The sequence below is a fragment of the Apostichopus japonicus genome, chromosome 1, assembly GCF_037975245.1.
Source record: "Apostichopus japonicus isolate 1M-3 chromosome 1, ASM3797524v1, whole genome shotgun sequence".
In the NCBI taxonomy this organism is placed as follows: domain Eukaryota; kingdom Metazoa; phylum Echinodermata; class Holothuroidea; order Aspidochirotida; family Stichopodidae; genus Apostichopus; species Apostichopus japonicus.
Genome location: NC_092561.1, coordinates 12,220,276 through 12,234,749, shown reverse-complemented (window position 1 = coordinate 12,234,749; position 14,474 = coordinate 12,220,276). Strand labels below are relative to the sequence as shown.

At 38.2% G+C, this 14,474-nt stretch overlaps 1 long non-coding RNA gene across 3 annotated transcripts in view; it reads right to left on the bottom strand.

The window, feature by feature from the left end:
• Positions 1 to 14,474, bottom strand: part of LOC139967729 (uncharacterized) — a 217,907-nt gene that overhangs the window by 13,288 nt on the left and 190,145 nt on the right. For all 3 annotated transcript variants that reach the window (XR_011793103.1, XR_011793105.1, XR_011793104.1), the window contains one exon: positions 11,107 to 11,227. This is a non-coding gene — a long non-coding RNA (uncharacterized lncRNA). The remainder of the gene's footprint in view (positions 1 to 11,106; positions 11,228 to 14,474) is intronic.

Genomic DNA, 14,474 nt, shown 5'->3' with positions numbered 1-14,474 from the left:
TCTATTTATGAATGTATAAAGTCACAATGATAAACCCCAGTGGCGTAGGAAGGTACTTTTGAATGGGGGGGCTGAAGACTGATGGCCGGCCTGGGGGAGGGGTCTAAGGGGAGGGGGTGTCCCCCTCCCCTTTGGATTTTTTTTGCATTTCCAAGGGGCCTCAGATGCAATTTGGTGCAATATAGCACACTTCAACCCACCCACTCCATTTTGTATATAATTTTGCATTTTCACCTGGCCTTAGATGCAATTTGGTGCTCCAAATGAGATTTTTTTCTCATTTTGAAATGAAAAAGGGGTTTTCTGACTTGCGAAGCGGGGGGGCGGAATGATACTTCCGGAATGATACTTCCGCCCCTCCACATAAACCCATGATTGATCATGTGTTAAGTAGATCTTCTCATGTCTGTAGACTGTGGCAAAGTTTGACTTGTAGTAAGCTTCCTATGTTATGAAAATATTTTGGATAGCGTCATCTTGAATTGTCATGTGTTACAGTAGAGTTCAATTTAGATATAAATAAAATAGATCATAACAATTACGTTTTAAACTTTGTAAAACCCTCCCTGGATAATTCTACACCACATTAATCAAACAGTGTTTGGAGGCCTGAAAGTGTTATAGCAATATCATCAGCAATGTTTAAAGTCTCAATACTATTTGCTGATGAATTTCGGGAAACAAACTCCCAAAGTAGATGCAATGTATCTTATTCTAAATGCACTCTAACACCAGGTGGGTTCCATGGAGAAAAGCTGTCGCAACTGAAAGAAAGAAATTTATTTTCCGTTGCCTTAATGGCACGAACGATTTACTGTAAAATCACCGTGACTGTCCATGTCAGCGAGTTCATAACACAAATATAAACACATGCGGCCCCATCAAGATTTTAACGCAGTCCTTATACTTGTACCATCCACTTTTTACCATTCCACGGAGGAAACGTCTGCTGTTTATTTACTGCATTGGAAGGAAATGACAATTTCACATAGGCGTAGGAGGCGGGGGGGGCTGCAGCCCCCCAACCATTTTTTTCCTGTGAAAATTCGGGCAATATGCTGAGAATTTTTCGGGCACCTACTGGAAGAAGAATAATTTGCAATGTGTTTTTCGAATGTTTTGGTGAAAATTCGGGCAATATGCTTAGAATTTTTTCGGGCACCTACTGAAAGAATAATATTTGCAGTGTGTTTTTCAAATTTTTTTGGTGAAAATGGGCAATATGCTGAGAATTTTTCGGGCACCTATACCAGTAGTGGAGTGTCCATACAGTCAGAGGGACGGATGCCCCCCTGGCGGATTCAAATGGACTGCTGGCGCCCTTTTCAGCTTTTTACCACTTTCTACTTATTCGCGATTATAGACTTTTTTATTGCGCTCTGAAATACCTATTGACATTTGTCACATTTTGTTGGTGCAATTTTCTGACAAATGGCGATGACACCCATTTATTCTTCGTTTATCTGCAAATTAGCAAGGCCTGGAAAGGGTCATTTCCGGTGATCTAGGAGTATCTTTACTCAAAAAATTTCTATGCGCTCCGCGCCAACCTGTGGTGGCCCTCCGCTTAGATAGTGTCGAAAAGCGCCCCTACAGACCATTCTCTTGCCCCTGACCATTACCCCTAGCTCCGCCACTGGCACCTACTGAAAGAAGAAGAATTTGCAATATGTTTTTCAATGGTTAAACTTATATTATTATCAATATTGTTGTAAGGACTTCCCCAATAATTATAACCAATATGGAAGGGTAATAACACGGCAAATGATTTTATGTTATTGGCATGTGATGTAATAACTGATGAATGCCTATATGATATGCACAGTAACATGTGGAACACGCGCAGAGCGCGCAAAAAAATTTGGTTATATTTTTCGGGCAAGTCGTTACAGCCCCCCAACTCAAATGAGGCTCCTACGCATATGCAATTTCACAAGCTACATCCATAAGACCGAGAGAAAGATACAAGGGCAGGGAACTAAGACAGGCTAGCCACAAAAGTAAAAGTAAGCCTAGGCCGAACGGTCATAAACAAAACAGAGAGATTTGATTGCACATGATCTGTTGGGCGGGGCTTGCAAAATTTGGTTGAAGTTTGTAAAGTCTACGGACTTGTTAATAAATCTGGCGAATTTGATTCAGCTCAAAATTTTTAATGACAGATAACTCAAAAAAAAAAAGAATATTGATGTGAAAATTGCATAGAACAGTGTCATTTTCACTGATCTTTTAGTGCAGTAAGCTTGAAAGGTCAAGTTTAATTTTGGCAAACACATACTAAGACTTAAAGCAAGAGTTCATTTTAATACTGCACTGTAGACGAACTGTGTGTGTGGACTTTGTACCACAAAACTAAAAGAACTAGAAGCCAACAAGCAACATTTGGTAATTTCCATGCATCAGATTTGAACAGGTAATGTTATTAAACATCGGACAGAATTTGTTATCATTGTTGACTCCAATAGATCATCAATCTTCTACTGTTCACCTACATAACAAGTATGCATATCTTCCAAGGAATATTTCGGACACATGATTTTCATGCACAAGTTAATAGGTAACTTGATCTTTCAATTGGGCCACAACCAATTTATTGCACTAACATATGTATACCTAAATTATAAATATAAACTTCATCCTTGTTCATGTTTGGTCTCATTGCTTCAACAAGGATCTTAACTAGTCCACAAATAACACCTTAAAGAAAACAGGGTGCTTGCACTAACCTATGCACATCTACATACAAACTATAAAGTTGAATCAAGTTTCTTTTTGCAATAAGTTTGTTTGCAAAGACTCAAAGTACTACATATGAATATCAACCAGGCCTTGGCTTGGATATTTCTGACAGCTTTTAAGACTTTGACTTGTCTTATTCTCATCAAGGTAGATCTGCTTACCAGGTATGGCATTCAGCCGCCTGGTACTTTTTGAGTGATCATGCTTATAAGTCAAGGAATCAATAACATGTACACAAACCATCACCGTGACAAAGAGTCATATTTTGATACATTCTGCAAGTAGTAATCAAAAGGGTAGTACCATTGCATGCTTTTTAACTTTAAGCAAGCAGACAATACACATGCTGATCCTTCTTGAGTTGGGTAGTTACTAACTTTGTGATTAAATTAAGTGCTCAATGTAGTTGTCTGTTGGGTAAACTCTAATACTAGAAATCCTTGTTTTTGTTTCCCATGCAAACTGTTAACCACACAGAGAAAACAGTCCCATTTAGCAAACAGCACAAAACTTTGCAAAATTACTTTCCCCAGTCAATTTGCAGTTAAAACCTCCAAAACAGAGACATTAAGATGAAGATACAATGCAGACTTAACAAACATAACTATACTTGAGATCATTGTTATGACTACTCATTTATTGGAGGTAAATTCCAACTACCCCTCCCCCTCCTAGTCTTCTTGGTGAGCAGGGAAGCTCTATTTACAGCTCAAGTACCATGAGGTAGCAGCATCCTCTCCTCTTTGACATAACAATTTTATTGTAAAGGATATTGTGTAACGAACAAGTTGATAAAATTAGTCTTGATAGATATCAATGTAATGTACAGTACTTCCAGGATATCCTTTATATGATTCTTGATTACTGTTATCTCCTTAATTTAATACTACATTGATACCAGGGCCCTACTTCATAAAATTTAAGAACATTCTTATCTTGGACTTAAGAAGAATAATCTTTCTTAAGTCTGTAATTGTTCTTAACTTTAAGAACATTCTTATCTTCTATTTCATAAAGCAACTTCAGAAGAATTCATTCTTATCTTTGTCCTGAAATCGTTCTTAACTTTAAGAATGATCAGCATCACACTTAAGTGTGTTCTTAAGTGTCACATGTCAATTAGGCGGGAAATTTCAATCAAAACACATCATTGCTTATTTAGGTGTTTAATGTGGATGCCAATGATGGCTATGTATATGGCTTTTGGGCTGCTTGAAAGAGAAAACCAACGAGCTCTACAAAGGGAAAGGGTATTTAGGAACAGAACCAACCCACTACATCAATGGACGGACCGACAGATGCATTCGAACTACCGGTTCAGTAGACTTGTGTGCATTAACATCATTGATATGCTTCAAGCTGCTATTTCTTTAAACATATGCCCTACTTAATATAGAATAGGCTATAATAGTGGTGGGGTAGTGATGGGATGGCAATCACAGCTACTATAATGGGGGTAACTATAGAAATGTTCATTTCTGACTGGGGTGGGAGGGACGGGGGAAGGGTAGAACTACTTGCCGCAAGGTTGGGGAGGGGACAAAACCGTTCTTGACGGAAAGTCGAACTGTTGCCCGACTTCAGACCGTCTTCCTGGTGGAGGGGTCTAATGGGGTATCCCCTCCCCTTTGAAAGTTTTGGTTTATATATGGGGGATTATATGCAAAATGGTGCTATCATTTGCCCTAATTTGCACAGATTTTTTGCCCGTATCTTAGGTCTTCAGAATTTTTTTGGGGGCAGACACCCCCACCTCGTACGCCTATGGTAGGTACGTTTGTGGTTTTGTTGATAAATTTGTGCCCATTACCCTCCCTTCACAAACTAACTCGTAGCTGTTTAGGCAACTAATTATAACTTGAACTACATAAAAAAATACAGGGGCTGATCCAGATTTTTTGGCAGCAGGAGGTTTAGGGTTATTTGTGATGCTGTCCTGGGGGAGGGATCTAAGAGTCGGGGGTGTTCCAGGTTTGCATTGACTTTGTATATATAGAACTCATTTGAAGCTAGCGAACATGGTCGACCCACCCAATAACAAAAATTGTACACAAAACGCAGAATTGAAGCTGGCAAACAGTGTAATCTATCTTCAAAATCATACCAAGTTTTGTACGGTGGAGTATAAGAATCGCAAGATACAATTTGTTAAAGTTGACAAGTGAAACGTGGTAAAAATGGACGATTTTCGGTCAACTAACTGAAACTTGCAAATACTTAGGTTATTAACAGGAACATACGAATAGTCCTAGTTGGAAAATTTAGAAATTCCGCAAAACGATTTTTCAATTAAAAAAAAACGTTGGGGACCCCTCTAAAAAATATACAAAACTGTTTTTGTGTGCTTCACCCTCTATATAGATAAATTTCCCTACATAAAGATATATAAACTTTTTCCCCCTTTCGGGGCTCCCCCTCCCCTCTGTCAGATTAAGGAAATCTATTATTTTCTACATTTTTATTTGGCAAGAACATTACAAGTTTATATAGGATACTGCGATAGAAATTTTAAAGTGAATTGTAAAATTGTTCAATTATCATGAATATGAACTGACTTTTACAATAGCATTCACGGCAAAAGATATTAAAGGGCAATTCCTCTCATCCCATATAAGACTCAAATAAATATAGAAAGAGGCAATGTGGAATGCTTGAGTTATTAGAGTTATTAAACTTCTGAAGACACTCGTACGGCTGAAGTACATGCGATGAATGGGCAGGCAGGCAACATAGGATGATTTGTTTTCAGCACAGGAGTTTGCAGTCTCGAGGGTGATGTGAGAGCTATGCCCTTCAACTAGCAGGATGATAGGGAAGGTGATATCCTCTCTTTTAACGCTCGGTCAAAACAAATTGGCGATCCATTCGTAAAAAACTTCTGTGTTAATCCAGCCGTCAGAGGATTGTCCTATGCACCAAGATTAACATAGGCTCCAAGAAATACCCTGTAGCGTTCATACAGGCCAGGACGGTGATTTGACTTTTGTCCGTCTTGCTCAACTGGTAGATGTTCTTTGTCTCTCTTGGGGCCAACATTTTCTCCATGCTTCCTGCCAGTGAAAACCCACTTTTGTCACAGTTGAAACTGCGACTACCATCATTAAGAATGTCCTCCCAGTTTTCCACCGCCTCGGAACTGATATACACCTTATAGTCTCTGAACCTTTTTTCTAGTCCCTCGACTGTTAACATAGCTCTTTCTTTTCCCAGAGTCTCCCTAACTCTCTCCACTGCAATCGGGTTTCTCCTCAGAAAGTCCCTAAACCATTGTGCTCCTAAAAAAAAGATAACAACATTCTAAGTTCCATACATTTTTGTTCCTCATATATCTATGTTATTGTTAAAACTGGGGTGGCGTCATGAGTACCCCGACACAGGGGCTAAGGTCTCCGACACGGGGGGGCTAAGATCTCCGACAAAAAAACTGGGTGCACAAAATATATATATGTAAACAGTAAAAGAATTAGCCTAGCCTAACTTACTGATGCTAACTAATAGGCCTAGTCTAGCCAAATTGTTCAAACTTTTTGTTCAAACGGTTTGCCTCAGAAAGTTGTACTTGCAAGTAGTGTGAATGGGTTTAAGAATTAATGCATTGGACAAGCACTTTAAGTATTGTAATTGGGTCTGAGTGTTTGTGTCTTCAGTTTTTTTTTCTCTCCTATAGGGTCCTTGATAGGGACTTGAGTGTCCATAGTATACTGTTCATTTTTTTCTACTAAACTGATGGTCCAACATTGGTTACCTCATTAGGCCTAGCATAGTCAACTGTAACAACAGTTACTGAGTTAGCCTAGGGCCTATATGATTACGATTCACACATCCTCTATTTTGTTCTCGTTGTGAAGTCGAGGTGGTTTAAACATTTCCACTTCAAGACTAATTTAGAGATCACAAGTGTCAACTGTCAAGTCGTGATTACAGTATTCATTTCGTCAGTGGTGCGCAGTATTACTTAGGCCCAAGCCTAACTAACATTAGGCCTAGCCTATTTGTTACCGTAAGTACAACGACCCTATGCGTAGCCTCTATTATAATTAATATGTAGCCCTAACACTACAGTAGACATAGTCTAACAGTAACAGTAACACTACAGTAGGCATAGTCTACACACAGTTACCGTATGGATGCTTCAAATTCGAGCAGTTGTAGTGCAACTTTCTGCTCTAGAAAAACACTTTTTTGATTGTATTTAATAAGAACAAAACTACCCGTAAACAGTTTTATTGGGTATTTCATTATTTTGGATAAAAAACTGCAAAGACGGAAAGCTTTAGTCATTTACTAACCATTTTCGTTTTTCGGTTTGTGAGCTAGAATGCGCGTTTACAAGAAAAAGTTTCAGACAAAGTTGGCGCTGCAGGTCAAAGGTCACATTCAGCCTCTTTCAAAGTTATAAAAGATACAAACTTTTAATAAATTTTTAAATAATCGTTCGTAACTTAAAAAGATTAATCGTTCGTAAGATACGAACGATTTCTTGTTAAAACTTCTTAAGTGACTTACGAAGAATTATTTCAGAAGATTCGTAAGTAATCTTTATGAAATAGGGCCCTGTTCACTGGAGGTTATGAGGCACTCTTGCTGATGTAGTTCTTCTCTGGTAGTCCTGAAACCTTCATTGGAAATCCTTCTACAAGCCTGTCCAATAACTGTCTGTCCGTCTGTCTATCTGTCTTTCTGTCTGTCTCTCTGTTAGTCTATCTGTCTGTCGTCTATCTATCTATCTAAGGTTGACAATGCTTTAAAGCATCTATACCAGTTGGGTGAAAGTCAGAAAACTGTTTGCCGCAAATCAAGGTAGCGATAAAGGCAACCTTGTCTCAAAACTCCTTAATTGTTCTAATTTTTGGAATTATGAACATGCCACAAGAAACACTTAAGGATGTGTTTGGCCATCTTTATTCTTAAGTGCATTGGTATTCTGACACAAAGCAATTTTTTCTTCATGTTTTTGTGTTAACAAACCTAATATTATCCTACCGTTGTTAGTGTATGACACAGTGAAGCCTAACCAACTCGGCCCCATGTTTTATTGTTGAAAATGTTTTACCAAAATGACAGATAATCGTGTACTGTGATTTTAATTTTCTGCATATCAATTCCAAAGGGGTCGTGGTCATTAACTTATGAGCTTTATTATCTCGGAATAAAGATGTTACAACTTGTAAATGTTGTCAATATCCCCATCTGATATTAAAATATGAGAGCATTAATTACTGTAATAAGTAAAACTTTTACAAGTTGTAACATCTTTATTCCGAGATAATAAAGATGTTACAACTTGTAAAAGTTTTACTTATTACAGTAATTAATGCTCTCATATTTTAATATCAGATGGGGATATTGACATGTTCATTGTTAGTAGTCTACCTTTGCGGCTAGTACTATAGTTGTGAAGGGGTTGGGGCTATTAGTGTTTTGTGACTGACTTTAAAAAAAACACAGGGCGATTTCCCATGTTTATTTCATTTTCCAACAAAGGTTGTGAGATCAGCAAGAAATATGGTCTGAATGGTCATTATAACAGAATGGTCAGCTATATATCCCATGTATGTTATACCATACATACCTGAAGCTGTAAGGGGACTTATCAATGTGAACAGATTCTGGTGAGGAAGATGCTTCACAGCGGCGTAACGCCTATGGGCTCGGACGGGGCAAACCCAGGGGCCCCCGACAAAAGGGGCCCCCGATGCACTGATGTACAGAACTTAGAAGAGGGGCACCCTTTTTTTTCATTTTTTTGAAACGGCACGTTTTCGTTGGAAAAGAAATTTTAAACGAGACAATGTACATATTTGTCTGTGCGTGAATATGTTCATCATAAATCATATGCCCCTGCAACTGCAAATTTCGTATCATTCTTTCCGCACGACTGACTCAAGAGCCTGAGGTACACACTGGAACTTGATAGGCTACACTGGTACATTTTATAGCGAAATAGCGCCTCTAATTTCAATGAATTCGCTCTCGGTCAGGGTTGCCATGACATTGGCGGATAACTGGCCAAAAGACACAAATTTGGCATATTTTGACCACAGCTATCGGCCAAATCGCCGATGCCTCAGTAAATTCAAGCTCTAGCCTTTCCAAGTTCTTGGGAACTTGGATACCATTTGTCCACAGGAGTTACGCCACGGGTGGAAATATACATGTTTATGTTAATTGGACATTGGTCATTTGGTCTTTTTGTCCTTTCAATCTCTTAATGTATTCTAGCTTTGCAACACATTTTTTTATGTTCCCAGTATGACAGACAAGGCGGACCAAAAATGTGTCTATGAACGCAGATTTTCCCCAAAATCTCACTCGATAAAATCACCACAAAAAGTTCCATATACGACTTCTAGATTGCACCAGAGAGCTTGTATAACCCCAGACCCACGCCTTTAGGACTTCGCGCTCTGCGCTCGTGGTGTGCGCTGCGCGCACATCGGTTGATTCTCCGCAGCAGCCAGGGGGGCCCTTCCTTCCCTGGACCCAGGGGCCCCCAGACTCATCGTTATGCCGCTGATGCTTCATTACCAACAATTACTTGTCATGGACATTGTGGCATGGGCTTGATGTACACTTAGAATTAGAAATGTTGTCATATTTTGACAACTTTTGAAACAATTGAGTAATGGGCAGGTTTACCTATGTCAGTGCAGTGGTGGGAGGTAAATAACAGTACTGGGTTCATCTAAATATCAGTCACTGGTAAGGATTTACAATAGAGAATTTTTATTCCAAACATTTCATTATCCAGAAAGTATAGTCTTTCCTATTTATAATACAATCAGCTCTGCCACCTTATGACCATCCCTTTTATCTTTGGCATTAATGAATGAGAGCTTTACATGACATTGGTTACATTGGTTTGAGACCATTTGAGGTAACCTGTTGACTCATTCATTTTATTTTTGCACCATTTGAGATAACCTGTTGACCTCTTGAAGCTCAGCGGGTGAAAACTGATCAGGACCTGCTGAGTGTCTTAAAGTAACTTTGTTAAAACTTTATCAACAGATTGAAGCAGATTTCATTTCCTGGATGACTGTATTGTTTATTTGAAGACTTATAGAGGCCCATCAAAAAGTGAACTGAATTTGACCAAATTGTGTTCACCAAAAGAAACTCATAGCACTGGAGAATTCACAGGTTAATTGTAGCTTTAATTTTGGAGTTATGTCTTAAAGGTTTCACACTTTGACACCTGTTGACCTCATTCGACCTTTGACCTATAAAATTTCCACAGGGTTCTTGCACTCACCAAGCTGGATTTACATAGTAAGTATGAAGTTCAAGAAAGATGTACTTTTTGAGTCATCAAGTTGACAACAGTTTCAGACTTTGATTTAAATGTTGTACACAACAAATGACCTTGACCTCCACCAATTTCAATAGGGTTCCTCTACTTAAAATGGGACACAAACCTGTCAAGCATGAGATTCATCACAGCTTCTCTCCTGGGGATATCCTGTTTACAATGTTTCCACAATGTTACCTCTGGTGACCTAGTATGACCTTTGATCCAATAAATCACTATGTTGCACATACATGCCAAGTTTGAAGGCCAACCAACTTTGTAATATGGAGTTATTGTGTTTACAAGGTTTCCACAGTTTGACCTCTGGTGACCTTTGAAATTCATAAAACATACTACAGATTATCCACTCACCAGCAAGCTACACACCAAGTTTGAACTTCCTGAAACTTCCCACCTCTTAAGAAATTGTGTGAACAATGTTTTTAGACCCGTGCTGACCTCAAATGGCCTTTGAATAATACCAGCAACAATCCCAAACTAGCTCTACCCAAGGGGGAACCAACATACCAAATATGAAATGTACCATAGTTATCCTTATGAATTTAGGTTGTTTATTATGAGCAAGGGTCACATACACAAACATGCCATCACCATTGCATAGATTCCTTCTGCCCATGGCAAGGAATCAAAGAATGAAAAAATTGTTTGTCACACTAGCCACTTAAATTTTAGTGGACATGGTACCTTTATACTAAGTAAATGTGATTTAGCGTACACACCTTTCCAGAATTAACAGAACACTAACTTCACATTCTTGAGAGTTAAAAAAGGAATTAAATGCAACCAGGAAAATCAAATTTCAGCTTCTGAGACAGCAGTTATTCTTGCTGTGTCTAAGTATTTGTTGCTTTACTGAAATTATTCATGTTGACATGATCTGACAAAAATATACCATCCATCTACTAAGACATTAAGCAAATTCAACTAACCATTTGATTTGAGAAGAACTATCTACTTGTGACTTCTTTAGCAAATCTCTTGTGTTTTGTTTCTACCATTTTGCAAGAATCAACATGATTTGCAAAAAGGATTATCATGAAGAAAACTATACAAACCTTTAACTTTGAATGAATCTTAGCCCTTCTGAGTTTTGCAAACAATGGGCTGGCCATAGAGTTTGTACAGTTGGTGGTTCAGTTGCAAATACAATTTCATCATAAACTGCAGCTTCTTGAGCTGCAATATGACCATTAAAAGATCAAAAAGCAAAAGAAAGGTTAATTGAGTGGTACTACTAGAGTGGTACTACTCTACCAAAAATCAACTGCATGCAGTGATACTACTAAAAGCTACCAAATGAGCTACACTGGAACAACTGTTTCTTTTTAACCACCAAGGCATTAACTATAACTTAACTTTTCCCATTCATCAAAACCTAATTCCAATATTATCAGTTATGAAGAACACAAAAAAAGTGACGAAAACAAACAATATACCTTTTACAAACCAGAAAATTAAAATGTTTGGGGCCATTCTCGGTCACTTGTGTGACAGAAAAATGGGGAGATCTGCACTTTACAACTAAGTAACTACTTTTAGGTAAAGAAAGTTGGGTTGATTGTAGTACTTATGTAAGCACTAGGGGACTCTTTTACAAAACCATATAGCTTAGCCAAAATCAGAACATTCATGTGCTGACAGAGGTCATATGAAGGTTGGTCACGTGTGTGACCTGAAAAGAAAATGGCTTTTTTGCACACAAAAACATTGGCAAATTCCTCAGTTTCTAAGAGGGCTGGACAACCCTTATTTCTCATGTTACTACCTTAATGTGTTTCAATTCTAAGAAGACATTTCACTGAATTATCTCCCCTTTATAAATTAGCATAATACTACATAAGCTAAAAAAATCCGGTCATGTGTGTGACATTCTGCGTTTTCATTCCATAGTATGCAATTTTTGCAGTGCAAATGTTGACTCTAAAGTAATGACCACAGAACAGCACTGATGTTGATATTCCATAGGAATTACTTTAAAACGGTTTTACTGCCATGATTTTCTATTTGGAGGGTCATGTGTGTGACGTTGTTGGGTCCCTTGTGTGACATTCTGCATTTTCATGGATGCTGCATTTCATTGGATGAAGCTTTCCTCATTGGCATATAACACTGTTGTCATGCCATACACACCTGACATAATAACAACAGTCCACAGTCTGCTGCAATTTCACTGGATGAAGCTTTTCTCGTTAGCTTATAACACTGTTGTCATGCCACACACTCATAACATAACAAAACTCCAAGTCCACAGTGCTGCTGCAATTTCATTGGATGGAGCTTTTCTCATTTGCATATATATTACAATGTTGTCAGGCCACACACACATAACAAACCAGTCTGCTAACTATATTTAGTCCATTTAGTATTGTTGAATGCTCAACTTGGGGCTTTATTGTCACACAGGTGACCATAAATGTCACACACGTGACCATCGGAGACGACTAATTAGAGGCTATTAAATAATCTTAGGAATAATTATTTGAGTGGATATTTTGCAGAACTAACAGTCTTTACCAAGAACGGTTGCATATCAAGTGTGGACATCATAGGGCACATCAGTTACTTTATAGGAAAACTTTTGCATTATTTTGGTGTGACATCAAAATTATGCTAATTAGTACCCATTATTAACAAAGAATTGAAGATCAGGAACCTCTGCTTTAGGAAAGAAATAAATTAATCCATGTACAACTGCCTCCATGTGATAATTGGTTAACTGAATATTATTTCTAGATACTCTTGTAGAAGAAACAAATTTACAGTTAAAAACTACAAATTTTGGCTAAAACTTACAATAATGCAAATTAATGCAAATTAGTATATTATGGTTGTAATTTTACTGAAAAAAATATGAAACAGCAAACTTGAGGTATCCCTCTAAAACAAAAAGTATAACATTTGGTCCTGATGAACACTTTAGTTTTTTCAGGCCAGTTTCATTTTCCAGAGAAAGGAAATATTGGTTCCATTGCCTAAACATATTAATCGTGTAAAAAGCCAATAATGGTAGTATTTATGAACTGCAAGGATCCTAGGAAACCTTTCCAATCGAATTAAGTAGATTATAAATCCACACAAGAAACGAATGATGTAGACACTTTGGGTGGTAACATGAGAAGGCTGGTCATAGAGGGTACAGTTCTTACAAGGTTGCCAGTTCATTCTAAGCTCAATAGAACGAGAGCACTACGGTTGTGGGGACACAGGTAATCTTGTCACTCGTTAATATCCAAACCAGTAAGGTTTGGGATGTGGTCATCAGGGTCAAGGGAGGGGGGGGGTATCTGTGTGGGAATCACAATTTGTTGAAGCTTTCAAAGTGAGGTCTTAAATCACACCCCTCATTAAATTTGGTATCTGTCCTGGGAGTTTACTTCTCCAGGTTTACATTAGCATCCCCTTTCTGCTTTTTAGCCTCAACCATCTGTAATGGACCAGTGGGGAGGGGGGGCTGAGGGAGTTAGGTCCCTTTGCCTCTCAAGGTTCTTCACTATTCAAATATTAGGCGAATGTTGAAAAATAAGTTCATGAACTTCAAAGATTTTGCACTAAATTAAATTCAGTCAATTCTGAATCGTATAGAGCTTTCTAAGATCAGATCCTTGTTTATGTAGTTTTTGTCAAACAGTGATTAAATTTCAACTGAACCTCTTCATCAACAAATTAAATTGTTCTTCTGTGAAGGAGATTTTGAATTTGCATGCAAATGAGGGATTATATAGGACTTGAATAAATATATCATAATGCAGACCCAGTAGCATTTACCTTTATAGTGCAGTCTGGGAACAGACAATTAGTTCTGACAAACTGGTCAATTTAAGCAACTTTTGTTTCACACCAATTTATGACATACTGTTTTTTTAATTAAGCCACTGCTTTATAATTGTAGTGGGCCTAAATGTTCTTATTTATACTTCAAACTGTAAGCTTAACAATTTCTTTGTACATCAGTGGCGTAGGATGGTACTTTTGCGTGGGGGCTGAAGACTGATGGCCGGCCTGAGGTAGGGGTTTAAGGGGAGGGGGGTGTCCCTCTCCCCTTTGGTATTTTTTTGCATTTCCAGGTGGCCTCAGAGAGCACACTTCAACACCCACTCCTTTTTGTAAATAATTTTGCATTTTCACCTGACCTTAGATGCAATTTGGTGCTCCAAATGAGATTTTTTTCTCATTTGGATATGAAAAAGGGGTTTTCTGACTTGCGAAGCGGGGGCGCGGAATGATACTTCCACCCCCCCATATTTTTCACTGGGGGGCTGGCACTCCCCGGTTCCTACACCCTTGTTGTACATAGCTGTAGGTAATGTAACATAGAGGAGATTTACAATGTTTTCAAAGCCCAAATATGGAGAAAAATTTTGGGGGGGATTTTCCATTAATTTGGGAGTTAACATACCCATAATCAACAAACATGTGTACAAAA